The following is a 16,138-nucleotide window of genomic DNA, read 5'->3' on the forward strand; positions in this document are numbered from 1 at the left end:
CAAGTTCTTCCAGGAATGCGTATGGAGGTAGGAATTACCTTCTTTCCTCCCTTGTTGTTATGGAAATGGTCTGTTGGGTGAATAAAATTGCTTGTTGTCAAAATCCAATCTTTTTAAAATTGTTATCAGATTGAAATTTGGAATTGTGGGTTTAGAACCATGCTTTTAGCTTGTGTTCTTCAAGAAAATTACATAGTTAAATCATTGTGTTAAATGGTTCTTTTTGCCATGTCTGGTTTTTTTTAAATAAAAATAAATTTATTGGGAGCTTGATATTCCTCAATCTATCTTGGGTGTTGAAACCCATTTGTGTATGAAGAAATGAATACCCATCAAAAATGAGATAATACCAAAGCATATTTCTTTTTAACCTGAACTTGTATTAAATCGAAATTTACAACAACTCGTTTTGGCGTTTTTTTTTTTTTGGAGTTTCGGACTATGCATTAAATTTAAAAAATATATATATTTTTATCGACCTGTGCGAAAAAAAATATAGAGTTTCATTGGTTGGGGTTTGGAGGGCGGGGAGGGGAGCTCCACCCACCTCCTCCGCCCCTCCCCCGCACCTTGTTCCGCTCGCAGTGGCTACGGCTCACTGCGATGGCCGCAGGGGCCGCGGCGGCCGCAAGGCACCGTGGAACCTGCGTGCATCGCAGTGGCGCCGCCGCCAAGGTTCTCTGCGGCTGGGGTTTGGCTCGCCCAACCCCCGCGTTGGGAGGTGGGCCCGGCCTTCACCGCCCCCCCCATATTAAATGGTTTTTGTTAAATTAGTTTTTAAAAATGTTTTTTTTTATGTATATTTTTTTTTTATTCAAAAAAAAAATATATAATATTTTTTAATATTATTTAATGGAAATTTTTAATTAAGTTTTTAATTATGAGTAATGTGGCATAAATATATATATGCTGATGATTTTTTTTGTTAGATTATTATGCAAGATTTAATTTTAATTGTGTGTATTTTGGAAGGATGAAATATTGTTATATTGGAGAACCTTTTTGAGTTAAAACATACTTTATTCACGAATATATATTGTTTGAAGATTTTAATGTTTTAAGCCATCTGGAGATGTTAGAAATGAATATTTAACCATTGGACATTAGGAATTTAAACAATATGCCTTTGGAAATTTAATTAAGTACCATTTAGGAAAATTGTTTCGTTACTGATGTTCTCATTTGGTAAAATGAATGGTTAACTTATATTTTCCCTCTGTTTGAGAAATAGACAATGGTACGATTGCAAATTGTGATTTTGTATTCACCTTGTAATGATGTTTTCCTGCTAGTGTATTTTGGAAACATAGATCATGTAGAAAACTTGATCGACTTTAATGTTTGGATCAATTCAGAAAGATTGTATCTGTTGAATGTTACCTATGCAAGTTTAATTTATGTTTTCACTTTTGATTATGAAATGGCAAGTCATGCTTTGTTTGTTAGGACCCTGTCGTATGGAATGATTTGGGGTACCTGTTTCAGTCCTCGGTTCCGTGTGGACTGTTGTTTTGTGGTAGTGTCGTATTTGGTCATATCCTTTGTGTGGGTGTCAAATGATGAGTCATGTTTGACCAGATGGTTGGTCCCTCCTTCTTGAACTCCGTTCGTTGGACCATGTGTATTCCTTGGGTTTGAGTTCATCTGAGTGTAGTCTAGTGTCGTATGGGAAAGTGGCTTTCTATTGGGGGCCACGCCCAAAGTGGCTGCTGGGTAACCCATCGAAAGTGAGTCTAATAAGTGATAACCTATCAGTAGATTAGAATGTAATATCTAAGTAAGATAATTGTGCCTCACACATGGGACGAGTGCTAACACAGACTCGACATGTTGTGAGAAGGCCTGAAATGGCAAACCATCATCCTTGTCTTCACGAGAGGATGTGTGGGTCCACATGAGGCTTGGATGGGCCGGAGGCTCAGATTAGGTTGCCAGGGTAACCCAATGTATGGGGCCGGGACCTATGAAGACCTACCATGGTAACCGTACCAGGTTGTGTGATGACACTTGTCCCTACGTTCGCTAGTGTGTTGTCATTTTGTCTTGTTAGGAGTACCTTTGTGGGTCGTCCTTTTGTGTATGCCCTTGTGAGTATCGTTTTCATGTTAGACCTTGGGTGGTGAAGACTCAATCTTATGGATGCTCTTCTGGACCTTTGTTTTAGCTTTGATTATGTTCAGCTAGATCCTTTCCTTTTCAAGGATCGTTTATGTATTATTTGACCGATGTGGTCGTTTGTATATTGTTTATAATTTGCCTTGATGGCCAGATTGTAAAGGTGTAACCTCATGTATTCTTAACTTTATTATTTATCTGAGGGGTCTTGCAGTTGAGCAGACCTGGAGATGTAGCCCTTTAGGGGTGAACTCCGAGATCATTATGGTGTTATGTGATGTTATTCTCTTATGTTCCTTTATTCAGCTTTATCATGTATGATTTGCTTACGTTAGAATGCATAAGTGGATAAGATGGAATTAACTTTAAATGGTTATATGCGGTTCTTTCTTGAATGCCATTTTGATCGAATGCATAAGTGGTTTAGATGAGATTTATCGTAGATGCATGTATGCAATCGTCTTTTAAAATGCAATATATTGGAATATGAAAGAATATAACTTAGAGTAATGGAATATATTCAGTTGTTGTTAAGGAAATTAAGTATGCTTGAAAAGATCTCATATGTTTATGATGAAATTCTAGTGTGTTAGAATATTAGATGTATGGCTGGTAATTTTAAATGAAAAGCTTGAATGAAGATTATGAATAGATCTTAATGGACGAATCTTTGCTTGTGAATTATTTTTCCATCTTCTGAAAGAAATTATCCTGATTAAGAATTATCTCGTTATTACGATAATTAGCTTATTGGACTAATTGTGTGAGTTAAGTGAATTGTGGAAGTTAAGTAATCTCGTTGAGAAACTCTTTAGGTGTTAGTTGATGTCTTCCGCTATGTAATTCTGAATCTTTGATATCTTGTTGTATCTTATGTGGTGTATCTTTAAAAAAAATAAAATTATTGCCCTCTATTCTTGTGTTTTGGCGTATCCCTTCGGGGTTTCTTGGCGGGGCATTACATGTAAAATGAACGAATGTGAATGGTAAACAAAGTTAGAATTGATGTTATTATTCTTAGATTGAAATTTAAAAAGGATGAACCTCATATGGGTATTTACCTTCTTACCTTAGTAAATGAGTATCGCCATGTTAATTATATTTCGCTTTATCAGATGAATTTACCTAGTTGTTTATGTTTTAATCTTAAAAAATAATCTTTATCAGATTAATTTTATACAAAGGATGTACTCAACTAGCCTTCCATAATTATAACCCAAATAAATGAAATTCTTTATGATTGCTAAAGAAAAAGAACTGAAAAGGGAAGGATTCAATTAGTTGTTTATACATTAAATCTTAGTAAAAGTATCTCTCTCATATTAACTTCATTTAACTAAAAGGAGTGACATGCAATAAGATGGTTATATTCTAATCCTAAAGAAAGAATGTCACTATGAACTTGTATTTTAATCCTATAATGTTGAATATCATCTTGCTAACTATATTTTAATTTAAAGGAATAACTCATGTGTTCTTAATACATTTTCATCTTAATGAATTTAGTCCATCTATTAGCATTATTAAAACTCCAATGAATGAACCCTATGACTAATTACATTTTACCCTCCTTAAAAGAACTACGACTTTCTAGTTGGTGATGCTTTAACTTTAATGAGGGAACCTCATTCTATTAATGGAAGTTTAATCCTGAATGAACGAATCTCATCTTATTAGCCATACTTTTAATTATAAAGAAAGATATCAGTTGTGGGTGATTATCTTAAAAACCAAAGAATGAACTTCGTTATATTAATTGCATTGAACCTTAAGGAAGGCCTCTTAAATTAATTAGGTGTTATTGTGCATTGAGTAAATAACCTCACGATGGCCTCCTAACCACCCAAAGTAAATGAACACTTCCTAAAATTATAAGATATCAAATCATTGAACATATATATAATCATGTCTTATGCATTACCTCACAATTAGGATATCTAGATTAATGGATCATTTGACGCAAGTTGAGTTAGGTGTAAGGTTATGTAATCGCGTTGGGAAACTCCTTAGGATCGTTTAGTCTTCCGCTGTGTTATCTAAGTTTTTAGATAACTCCAAATTATCTTAATGTTGTAACTTTTCATTAACGCTCTTAATTATTATTTTTTTTTAAAAAAATATTTACACTCTATTCAAGTGTTTTTAACTTAAACCCTTAGGGGTTTCCTGGCGGGGCATTACAACATGGGTTTCATACTCCTAATAACATGGGAAGGACAACATAGGGATTACTGAAATAGGACGATACTATGAATATCTATAGGATGGAAGAATGTGTAAGAGTAATATAGGAAGGAAGAATGTGTAAGAGTACAATTGCTCAAACCATGAGGTGATAATATAAGAACTTGATGAGTATAGAGATTTTGCCCATAAATCATCATAAGAGGAGAAAGAAAACATGTTGAGAATGTAGTCAGACAAAGATAATATTAGCCATGTTCAATTTATTCATGATATATTTAATACCAATCTACCACCGAAGTTACCAATACGTCAATATCCAATCATAACAATCTATATGGTTACGGACTATACGACATGAAGGAGTGATACCAGACTTAATTAATTGAGATCTTATTCATTACCCACCTCTATTTGGTAACTATGATGTTAGTGACATTCACTCTGCCCACTAAAATTTCTCATTGACTAAACATTTTCCAATATTAATACATACTCTTTATGGATGTTAAGATTAAGCCAAGTTATTATTATTAACTTTTCATATTGTCATCTAGATCAAACATCTTGCACATTCTCTAATTAATACAACCTCTACATTTTGGGAAATTTATCCCTCTAATTGGGGATTCAGACATATTCATCCAACAAATTATAAATCAATAAATTTAGACATATCTCATATGTGTATTCCTCTCATGAACAGTATGTAATGATAGAGTAAAATCATCATTTGTGGTTTCCTTACAATAACTCCTGCAATCAGAAGTGATACTCAAAAATAGTATTTATCATTTCGCAAACTGCTTATCACAAATTGTTATGTTCAAAATTTGTACCTCGCGTGACTGAACATAATCATCTTCCATGATATCAAACCCCTTTACAAATGTTATTGCATTTTATCATATCTCGAGCAATGGTGTTAGGCTACAACTACCATACAAAACAACAATATTCAGTGAACAAATTTCTAAGGGCCCCATTCTATAAGGCATAGGTAGCATGATAATCTCACAATTAAGGTCATTTTTCAAATCGTCATATTGCCAACTAACCAGTTTTTGCAAACACAATTGGATGGCCTTGATCCTTTCCTCTAGAAGAGAGCAGGTTTGTCTTTAGTTAAATCATGCAAATTTCCCACTATTGGTTATAACTCACACTCAAGGTAAAAGCATATATGCCTTAATTCAAACCTACAACATGTAGTAATATCAGAGTAGAGTCATCTTGAGCACTACCATTGTGATCACCCTAATTTGAAATTGCTTGAGGAAAAGCAATCTGGGGAAGGGAAGACTGTCATGTCCCCACATTTATAGTAGAAATAATTAATATAGTTTTTGCCATATAAAATTATATGTTAAAAACATATCAAAATTATATTATATCATAATAACATTAAAATAATATTATATATTATCAATTTACATTTTATATTGAATGATGTTATTATATTAACAATAAATAATATTATATTATCAATTTACATTTTTTATTGAATGATTTTATTATATTAGCAATACACATTATATTATAATGGTGATTTGTATTAAAATTTATATTATTTCTGTTAACCAATTAACCTCTATATTTACCAAGGCCTAATAACCATTCTTTAAAGGGTGGTTTGAATAGTACCAAATTGGGTTTTATATGAAGCGATGCTCTTCTTGAAAAGAGCCATCAGAAATAGAGGGACATCAACTATTCAAAAAGGGGGGTGCTGCCTATTAGGAGACCATTGTGGCTCTTCACCACATGGGGAGGTAGGATAAATACCCCCTTGTGCAAATGGGAATAGGGAGAATACAGGAGGGGAACAAGAAAGTCAGATCTACCAGCAAGGATAGAGAAATGTAAACTGCCAGCAAGGATAATAAAAGAGAAGAGGGCCTGTAATGGAATATAATAGCTGATATTATATATATATAATTTTATATGGTCTTAATTAAATTAATGGAATTAATATGATATAAAGTTCAGAAGCAAATAATGTATAATTATTAAAATAGCATTAAAATGATTATACATGAGAACACTATTAGACATAAGACACACACATATATATCTGTTAATGAATTCAGAACGAATAAGGCAATCAAATTCAGTTTGTATAAGTTGCTATAATATTGTACCATGCTAATAACATAAAATACAACAATAACAATTAATGAATAATTCTGATTTAAAGTAATACTAACAAAAATAACTGTTAACAATTTGATATAAGACACTAAGGCAATATAATATGATGAAATATAATAACTATGTCAAGTACAAATTAATTATCATAATTAGTTCAAATGAATGAAAAATATGACTTCATTGGAATATCACAAAAGGTTCATTGTAAATGATGGACTCTCTTAAGTATGCCACTCCATAGTGGATGCCTAACACCTGCCACATGGAGCCAAGACGGGTGAAGCATCTTCTCTTGGGCTTAAGAAAGAAGGCAGTTGTGATGAGGGGGAACAGTGATAGAACACCTTGCTGGGTACGCCACTCCATGATGGATGCCTAACACCTACCATATGGAGCCAAGGGGGATATGGTATTCTACCCTTGGGCCTAGGACGGATGGTTTCTAGGACACCCTATCCAACTAATGGACTAAAGGAATTGATTAGTAACTAACTTACAAACTAACTTTATATAATAATCTGATCTCATTTAGGAAATATAATAATATGATTATATCCTGAGTTACTGGGTTCGGCCCCCTAGACCCTTGGTACTGGCCCAGTACGGTCCTAGTTCGGGGTTTGGGTCTTGTTCACCTGTGGTTCAGACAATATGTGTGGTTCATAGGCCTGGTTCAAACTAGGGAGAACCCAAGACAACCCAGGGTTGAACCCAAGAGGACCCAAGATGAACCCAGGGGTCTGACAATCCAAAAATGGATTTTTTTTTTTGCCAAATTTTTTTTTTGAAATCCACCACATAAAAAATTAAAATGACCCTATGTCTCAAGCCACACACCTATACATCTTACAACCAAGAGAGAAGCACAAGTATTTATGAAAGAACAAGTCAGAAATCACAATTCCCATTTGGGAGAATGCACCTTGATCAGAATTTTGACTTCTTTGGCCTTGTTCTTGACATCTTAAAAAAGCAGAAAATTGATGCACGCCATGGAGTTCTGTGTGGATTTGAAGGTTGTAATTTGGTGTTGGCAGTGGGGGAACAACCCCTCGACCCTGCCCTCTACAGCGATAGGGAGCACGCCTTGGGCGCTGCCCCGGGACCCTACGAGGGGCACTGCATATATATATATATATATAATTTACATGTTTTTGTACTAACGAACCCAAACCCCTTTTCAAAATTTTGCCGTACCGGTGTACCAGGTTCTTCGAACCTGAACCAATAACTTAGATTATATCCCACAATTATAATTCTAACAACCATTAATATAGCAAATTTGATATCATTTAATATAGTTCATTTTTTAGTTTAAGTATTATTTCATATATGTTCTCTAATTTTGTTGCAGGAAAACAGTATACAAAGGTACACCTATAAAACACAATTACCTATTTATAGATTTGGCCAAATTTAGATTAACTTAAAGTGTAACTAATTAGGGGACATTACAGTGGTATCAGAGCATGATTCTGCCAGCCTGTTGGACAAAACAACTACTCAGTTAGGACTAATTCTTCCAGTCTCTTCTCAAATAAATAAAAAATTGAATTGGTTAGGCAAACATTGCATTCTTATGAGTGTGCCTTTAACTGCTTCGTGTCTTACGTGTTTCTTATGTGTTTTGAGCATGCCTACTCCATGGGTGTTTTATATGTACACTTTCCTCATGTATACCTTGTGCTTGCACCATGTCTATCATGTGTCTAGCATATGTGTTTTATATCTTATGTGTATTTGTGTTACTTCATGAATGAGATGTTTTCAGATGTCTATTCCATGAATACCTCTCTCTTGTATGCTTCATGATCAATGTGTCTTCAACATGTCCACTCCACAAGTACCTTTCTCATATATGCTTGTACCTTTTGTGTATTTATGTATTACTTCATGGTTTACATGTGTGATTCATGTCTTGCATGTATTCATATGTATGGTTCATGCTTTACATAGCTCGTTCATGCCTTGCGTGCATTACTTCATGCCTTGCATATAGTCATGTATGTTGCTTCTTGGCTTACATGTATCCATTATTTCATGCTTGTGTGCACTTCATGTCTTATGGTACTTATGTATACTTTCTTCATGCCTTAAGTGAATTCATGTGTATAATTCATGCATACACTTCATGCCTTAAGTGAATTCATGTGTATAATTCATGCATACACTTCATGCTTTACATGTATTCGTGCCTTATGTGTATATTCTATGTTTTGCATGGATGCTTCTTGCCTTATGTAATTCATTTGTATACTTTGTACTTTACACCTTACGTGTATTCGTGTGTATGACTCATGCCTTATGTATTCATCCGTATGCTTCATACTTGATGTATTGGATTCATTCATAAAGTGTTTTTGTATACCTTTCTCATGTATGCTTCCGCCTCTATGTGTATTGCCTCCCATGTGTTCATCCATGGACGTGCTTTGTATCTTATGCAATTGTTTCATGTACTTTCAGCATGAATTCTTTTTGTTTTGAATGATTTCCCCTTATCTTACATGTTTCAACGTGATTGAATATGCTTAGTTATTCCATGAGTATGCTTTATAAGTACTTATAAATGGGGTGATTGTTTTAAATCACCTGGGCCCTTCTTTTCGCAAACATGGGTTTCATACTCCTAATAACATGGGAAGGACAACATAGGGATTACTGAAACATGATGATACTATGAAAATCTATAGGATGGAAGAATGTGTAAGTGGAATATAGGAAGGAAGAATGTGTAAGAGTACAATTGCTCAAACCATGAGGTGATAATATAAGAACTTGATGAGTATAGAGATTTTGCCTATAAATCGTCATAAGAGGAGAAAGGAAACATGTTGAGAATGCAGTCAGACAAAGATAATATTAGCCATGTTCAATTTATTCATGATATATTTAATACCAATCTACCACCTAAGTTTACCAATACGTCAATATCCAATCATAACAATCTATATGGTTACAGACTATACGACACGAAGGAGTGATACCAGACTTAATTAATTGAGATCTTATTCATTACCCACCTCAATTTGGTAACGATGATGTCAGTGACATTCACACTGCCCACTGAAATTTCTCATTGACTAAACATTTTCCAATATTAATACATACTCTTTATGGATGTTAAGATTAAGCCAAGTTATTATTATTGACTTCTCATGTTGTCATCTAGATCAAACATCTTGCACATTCTCGAATTAATACAACCTCTACATTTTGAGAAATTTATCCCTCTAATTGGGGATTCAGACATATTCATCCAACAAATTATAAATCAATAAATTTAGACATATCTCATATATGTATTCCTCTCATGAACAGTATGTAATGATAGGGTAAAATCATCATTTGTGGTTTCCTTACAATAACTCCTGCAATCAGAAGTGATACTCAAAAACAGTATTTATCATTTCACAAACTGCTTATCACAAATTGTTATGTTCAAAATTTGTACCAAGCGTGACTGAACATAATCATCTACCACGATATCAAACCCCTTTACAAATGTTATAGCATTTGATCATCTCTCGAGAAATGGTGTTAGGCTAAAACTACCATACAAAACAACAATATTCAGTGAACAAATTTCTAAGGGTCCCATTCTATAAGGCATAGTCAGCATGATAATCTCACAATTAAGGTGTTAGGTTACAACTACCATACTAAAGCTCTATAATTTGTTTATGTAAGTTTTAAATTGAGTCTATTTTCTTCTTTGTTTCAATATGCTAGTGTTCTTCAGCATTTCACTTAGCAGAGATGAATATTTATGCTGATTTAAATAATAAATCATTTTTACTTTGAAAAATTTCTTCTCTTCTCATTGATCTGTGCTTTTTGAGTCATGGATACTTGAGACTTTTGTTTATTACATTACATCCGTCATTCTATGCTTTTTTATGTAGATCATTGTGGATTTCTCATTTCTCTTGTAAAAGCCTCTAAATTATTTTGATTTCTTTTCTCAAGTGCATAAAACTGCTGGTCCTTCGAATCAAACAAAGAGCATGAACGTGCAGGTAACTGATAGAGTTCTCAGCTACTCTTTCCAAGAAATTTGTACTTGTTATGTTGTCAAATATGTAGGCATCTTTCATGATTAAATTTGTATGCTGAAGTTGCTTATACTGGCAGTCACATACGTCCACTCCACCTTGTTCTACAAGAAACAGGACAAATTCTATCAATTTAGAGGATTATGAAACAGATAACATAGACACAAAGGATGCAGATCTGATGGTAGGATTTTCTCCAATCTCCATTGTTTTTGGTTTTTGTGAAGATATAACTTCTCTTGCCCAATAGTTTGTTGCATAATATTATAAGTTTGGGTATCAATGGTTGCAGAGACAAACTTATTGGCCAGCTACTATTAAAGTTGAGAATAACCCTAGCCAGGATGAGCAGTCCAGTCCAATGCAAGAGAAGAGGACAAGAGATACTATATCTTTGCCACGGTGAGAGGGACTTCGGCCTCGAAAGTCAACTATCCAACATTCTTCTCAAGATTCTGAAGACCAGGAATGCACAGAGGAGGAACATGATAGAAATAAAGGGGAGGCGGGGGCTAAAGGAGAGGAAGATGAAGTTGAGGAAGAGGGTGAGGAGGGTAAAGAACAACAAGGAAGGAGACGACATGCTCTCCGAAATCGCACTGAGGCGAGGAGGTTTTCTCTTGAAAAAGAAGAAAAGTAACGACTGCAGTTTCCACCATGTAAAGTACTGCATAAAGGAATGGGAATAAAAAATGCACGTGATGCAAGACGAGGTGGCTCTAGGGCAGAAAAACATCGTTGTGCACAAAGAGTTGATGATTCAGATGATTCTCTTCTTGTGGATGAGATGGATCAGGGTCCTGTTGGTTAATCATCATGGATGCATGTGGGAAATACAAACTTTGGTCAGCAATGGGTTTGTGGAGGACTTGACATGCATAACGCAACTGCATGGGGTTTGAAAGTTACAGCATCTGGATGGGGACACCAAGGTGATACGTTTGGTTATGGAGGTGTAGGTGCACAACCTGCTGAGCCTAGTTCAAAAGGTGGAGCTGACATTCAAGCCTTGCAGGTTGATGAAACAGTGAGTTTTGATGATATTGGAGGGCTTTCTGACCACATTGATGCATTGAAAGAAATGGTTTTTTCCCCTCTTCTCTATCTTGATTTCTTTGCAAATTATCACATCTGTCCTCCAAGGGGAGTCTTATTGTGTGGTCCTACGGGAACTAGAAAAACATTGATTGCAAGGGCTTTAGCATGTGCAGCTTCCAAGGCAGGACAGAAAGTAAACTTTTACATGTGAAAGGGAACTGATGTGCTCAGCAAGTGGGTTGGGGAAGCTGAGCGGCAACTAAAATTACTATTTGAAGAAGCACAAAGGAACCAACCATCCATAATATTTTTTGATGAAATAGATGGTCTTGCCCCAGTGAGGTCTAGTAAACAAGAACAAATTCACAATTCTATTGTATCTACGCTTCTTGCTCTAATGGATGGTCTAGACTCTAGAGGTCAAGTAGTGCTTATTGGAGCAATAAATAGGATTGATGCTATTGATGGAGCTCTTCGCCGGCCTAGTCGGTTTGATCGTGAATTTGTATTTTCCTTACCTGATTGTAAAGCACGAGCTGAGATATTAAAGATCCACACAAGAAAGTGGAAGAATCCTTTATCAGAGGAATTAAGAATGGAATTAGCAGCAGCTTGTATGGGGTATTGTGGTGTTGATTTACAATCTTTGTGCATAGAAGCTGCAATTAATGCTTTCCGTGAGAAATATCCTCAAATATACACTAGTGATGATAAGTTTGTCATAGATTTGGATTCTGTGAAAGTAGAGAAGCATGATTTGTTGGAAGCCATGTCTACTATTACTCCTATTGCCCATAGAGGTGCAACAGTACAGTCAAGGCCATTGTCCCCAGTAATAGCTCCATGCTTACGAGGACATCTAAAAATAATCAGTGATTATATTTCTGACATCTTCTATGTAGTGGCCAACGGTGATAAAAAAGATTCGTTGAATGACAGTTCTCGCCATCTTGCCAAGTTACTTGGATTTCCTATGGTTTGTCCATTCCATTTGTTTACAGACCAAGACTTCTACTTTGTGGGAAGGAGGGTGTTGGCTTGGTATGGTTTGAAATTGCTTTCATAGATGTTTACACATCTATAACATGATTCTATTTTTTAAAAATTTTGAATTGGTTGGCTTCTAATCTAGCTACATTTCTGAATGATGCTATATTTCTACTTTTCTTGCTAGGATCACATTGGCCCTGCAGTTTTACACAAATTAGAGAGGTTCCCTGTGCATTGTTTTGGGCTTCCATCACTTTTGTCTGACCCAAGTGCACGGACGCCTGAGGAAGCACTAGTACACATTGTGGGAGAAGCAAGGAGGACTACTCCTTCTATCTTGTATCTGCCTCAACTTCAACTTTGGTGGGAGACGGTGTGTATATCACTACATTAGTACACTTATACTCTTAAAGCTCTACGCCTTTGGAATTTCTTGTGATATATTTGAAATCTCCTTGTTTTTATTGCTAGAGCTTCCTAAAATGACTATATATCTGATTTTGTTTGTTTCACTGAGCTTCATAGGCCCATGATCAGCTAAGAGTTGTTCTACTATCTATACTGGAAGAATTGCCATCAGACCTTCCTTTATTACTTCTTGCAACCTCCTCTATACACTCTGATGAATTGGATGGAGAAGCTGCATCCTTGTTTGGTCGTTGCTATATGTATGTATCAAGGACATCATTGTCTTAGTTTTTGTATTTTTTCTGCTTAGTTTGTTCAAGATTATGCTAAGGCATGTGAATCCTTTTCTGTATAGCATTGAGTACCAGGTACATCATTAGCTTCTGACTCTGTATAGATTGAATTTGTCATTTAATTGAGTGTACATGAATTCGATGGTATCTGGTACACCTTGAATGCATTGCAAATTTTATTTTGGTTTAGTATAATAGAAGGTAAAATCCTGAATGGATTACATTCTTTGCTTTATGTGCAGTTACCAAGTAGAGAAACCAAGTTCAGATGACAGGTGTAGATTCATCTCGCAACTGGTTGATGTTGTTCTTACTATCCCTGATCAACAAGTAGTAATTACTCCTAAAAAGAATGTTTCTAATCCTGAACTTCCAAAGGTACCAAAAGCAGCAAGAGGACCAAGTGAAACTGAGCTACGTGCCAAGGTAGAAGTTGAAGAGCATGCTATTCGACGACTCTGAATGTGTTTTCGGGATGTCTGCAGCAGGTTTTGTAGTGATGCATCAATCATTATTTGATTCATTTGTTGAGGATGTGTTTACCAAGTGAAAATTAATATTGAGTGCTTATATGTATCCACATACAATGTGCAGACTTCTATATGAAAAACGGTTCAGTGTCTTCCATTACCCTGTCATGGATGAAGACGCTCCTGACTATTATGCAATAGTTCAAAATCCAATGGATATCACTACTTTACTACAGCGAGTAGATAATTGACGTTACTTGACATGCTCAGCATTCCTGCAAGATGTGGAGCTAATTCCAGCCAATGCAAAAGTAAGCATGATTAGACATGCCTATGATCCTATCAGCTTTATGGGGTTGAATAAAAATTTGTTTTCCATTCATTCCTGATAATAACTATCATTAGTTTTGCATAACAGGCATATAATGGTGATGACTACAATGGAGCTCGAATTGTCAGCAGAGCATATGCACTAAGGGATGCGGTATGGTTAAATATGCTAATAATAGAGACATACAGTAATCGAAGTTCAAATGTTTTATGTCAAGTAGTAAGCATTTATTGTTCACTTTGCTAATCCTTGTCTTACGCATAATCAGATTCTTGGAATGCTTTCCCAAATGGATCCTGCACTAGTTGCCTTTTGTGATAAAATTGCTGCTTAGGGTGGGCCAACTCGTTTGTCAGAGGATTCAACTACAAATTTTCCTTCGAATCCTGTTGCTCAACCAGTTCATATTACAAGAGCAAGTGAATGCTTATGCAACGTTCAGCCTGATATGAATGTATCTCAAAGTTATGAGGTCTTGAAGCGCTCAAAGCAGAATAGTGATCCTGATCAAGGTGGAATTATGCTTTGCACCATGCCACTTGTAATCCTTTTTTATTTTTGATATTTAGAATTAGAAGCACAATTGTATTGAAATTCTCAGAATGTGTTTTTTCTACAGGTAAAGTTGTGGCTAGGGACTCTGATCCATTTGCTGAGGACAGATCACAACCCATGAAGATTGATACTCCTAGGCAGAATACTCTAAAAACAAAATGCCTTCATGGTAGTGTGACACATGAGGCATTTAAAGGTGTGCAGCAATGTGAGGCAAATAATCAAGAAGAAATAATGAATCAACCGGAACGCAAATCCTCTTCCAAAGTGCCAATAAGCAATCACTTGGCAGAACTTGAAAGACTTTATGCTCTAATTTGTCGAACGGTGATATCCTTAGCAGATGCTCTAATTTATGATTAAATTCTTGAAGGACTTCTCATCTGATGAAAGAAATTTTCATAGATAGTTTTGTAACCGAATGTCCTATGAAGTGTTTTTGGGGCTCTAATTTGTCGAGGGGTGATATCATTGAAAGATGTGGACAAAACTATGATTTTTTAATTTTTGAAGGACTTCTCATCCGATGAAAGAAATTTTTAAAGAGAGTTTTGTAACGGAATGTCCTATGAACTGCTATGTTACCAGAAACGCGACGGGAGAACTTCGTTTCGTGTTTTCCCCGTCGCGAACGACGGTTTCCAGACTGCTATCTCACAGTCAGAGAAATTTAAAGGAGTGAATTTTGCAGTGAAGACCTTAATCCTGCTACAGGGGAAATAAGAGAAGATATCATTAATACTGTGATATATGCACAGGAAATCTTGGTAATACACAGGTTTCAGTGAGAATATGCTCACTTTGTAAACATATTTCTTCATGATATTGTTCTCTTTCAGGTCGAATAAATTGATTTTTTGTTATTGTCTCCATATATGAGTGTGTATTGCTTTCAAATTGATATGTCAAGGACATTGATATTGGTCTTCTTAGTCTTTCTGAGTTGCATTTTCCATTTACTGTCTTCATTCAAGGAATGGATTAATCTGGTCTAAATGGAATATGGAGTAATGTATGTTCATCTTTGGATTTCTCGGAAGAATTGCAGAAAGTGTCTATTGGTGGGAGTGTTTCTATAATGTAATAATACAAAGGCGCCCCTTGGATGTGAATTTGTAGTGTCATGATGAGTCTCTGCATGGTTTGGTATTTGACTTTGTTGTCCGGATGACGCACTGATCTGAGTAGTTATTTGTTCAAAGATCTAAGCATTCATTGGAATTCAAAGATGAATCATTTGAACACTTTATTTTCAGTTATGTTCTTTGCTTTGTTAGCTTAGGATTCTTCATGTTCTTTGATTTAAGAAGTGAGATAGTCAAGAATACTGTCAGTTTGAGAAAATCTTGCATATTATTTTATATCTGCTTGTTGTTGCTAAATAATATATCATTTTTGATAAGGCATACTTTTAGGTCTAGCAGAGCCTAAAGAGCAAAAGGTGTCAACCTTTGGATTGAGTTTTGTTCGTTGGCCAAACTAACATTTAAAATCAAGAATAAGCAATCGCAAAGCTTTAGGTTTTAATGGGTGCAATTTTGGAAAAAA

The 16,138-nt window shown here is 35.4% G+C and overlaps 1 pseudogene; it reads left to right on the forward strand.

The window, feature by feature from the left end:
- Positions 1-603: 603 nt before the first annotated feature.
- On the forward strand, positions 604-15,133 carry LOC131057053 (ATPase family AAA domain-containing protein At1g05910-like; annotated as a pseudogene).
- The last annotated feature ends 1,005 nt before the right edge of the window (positions 15,134-16,138 follow it).

The sequence above is a fragment of the Cryptomeria japonica genome, chromosome 2 (assembly GCF_030272615.1).
Source record: "Cryptomeria japonica chromosome 2, Sugi_1.0, whole genome shotgun sequence".
NCBI classification, from domain to species: Eukaryota; Viridiplantae; Streptophyta; class Pinopsida; order Cupressales; family Cupressaceae; genus Cryptomeria; species Cryptomeria japonica.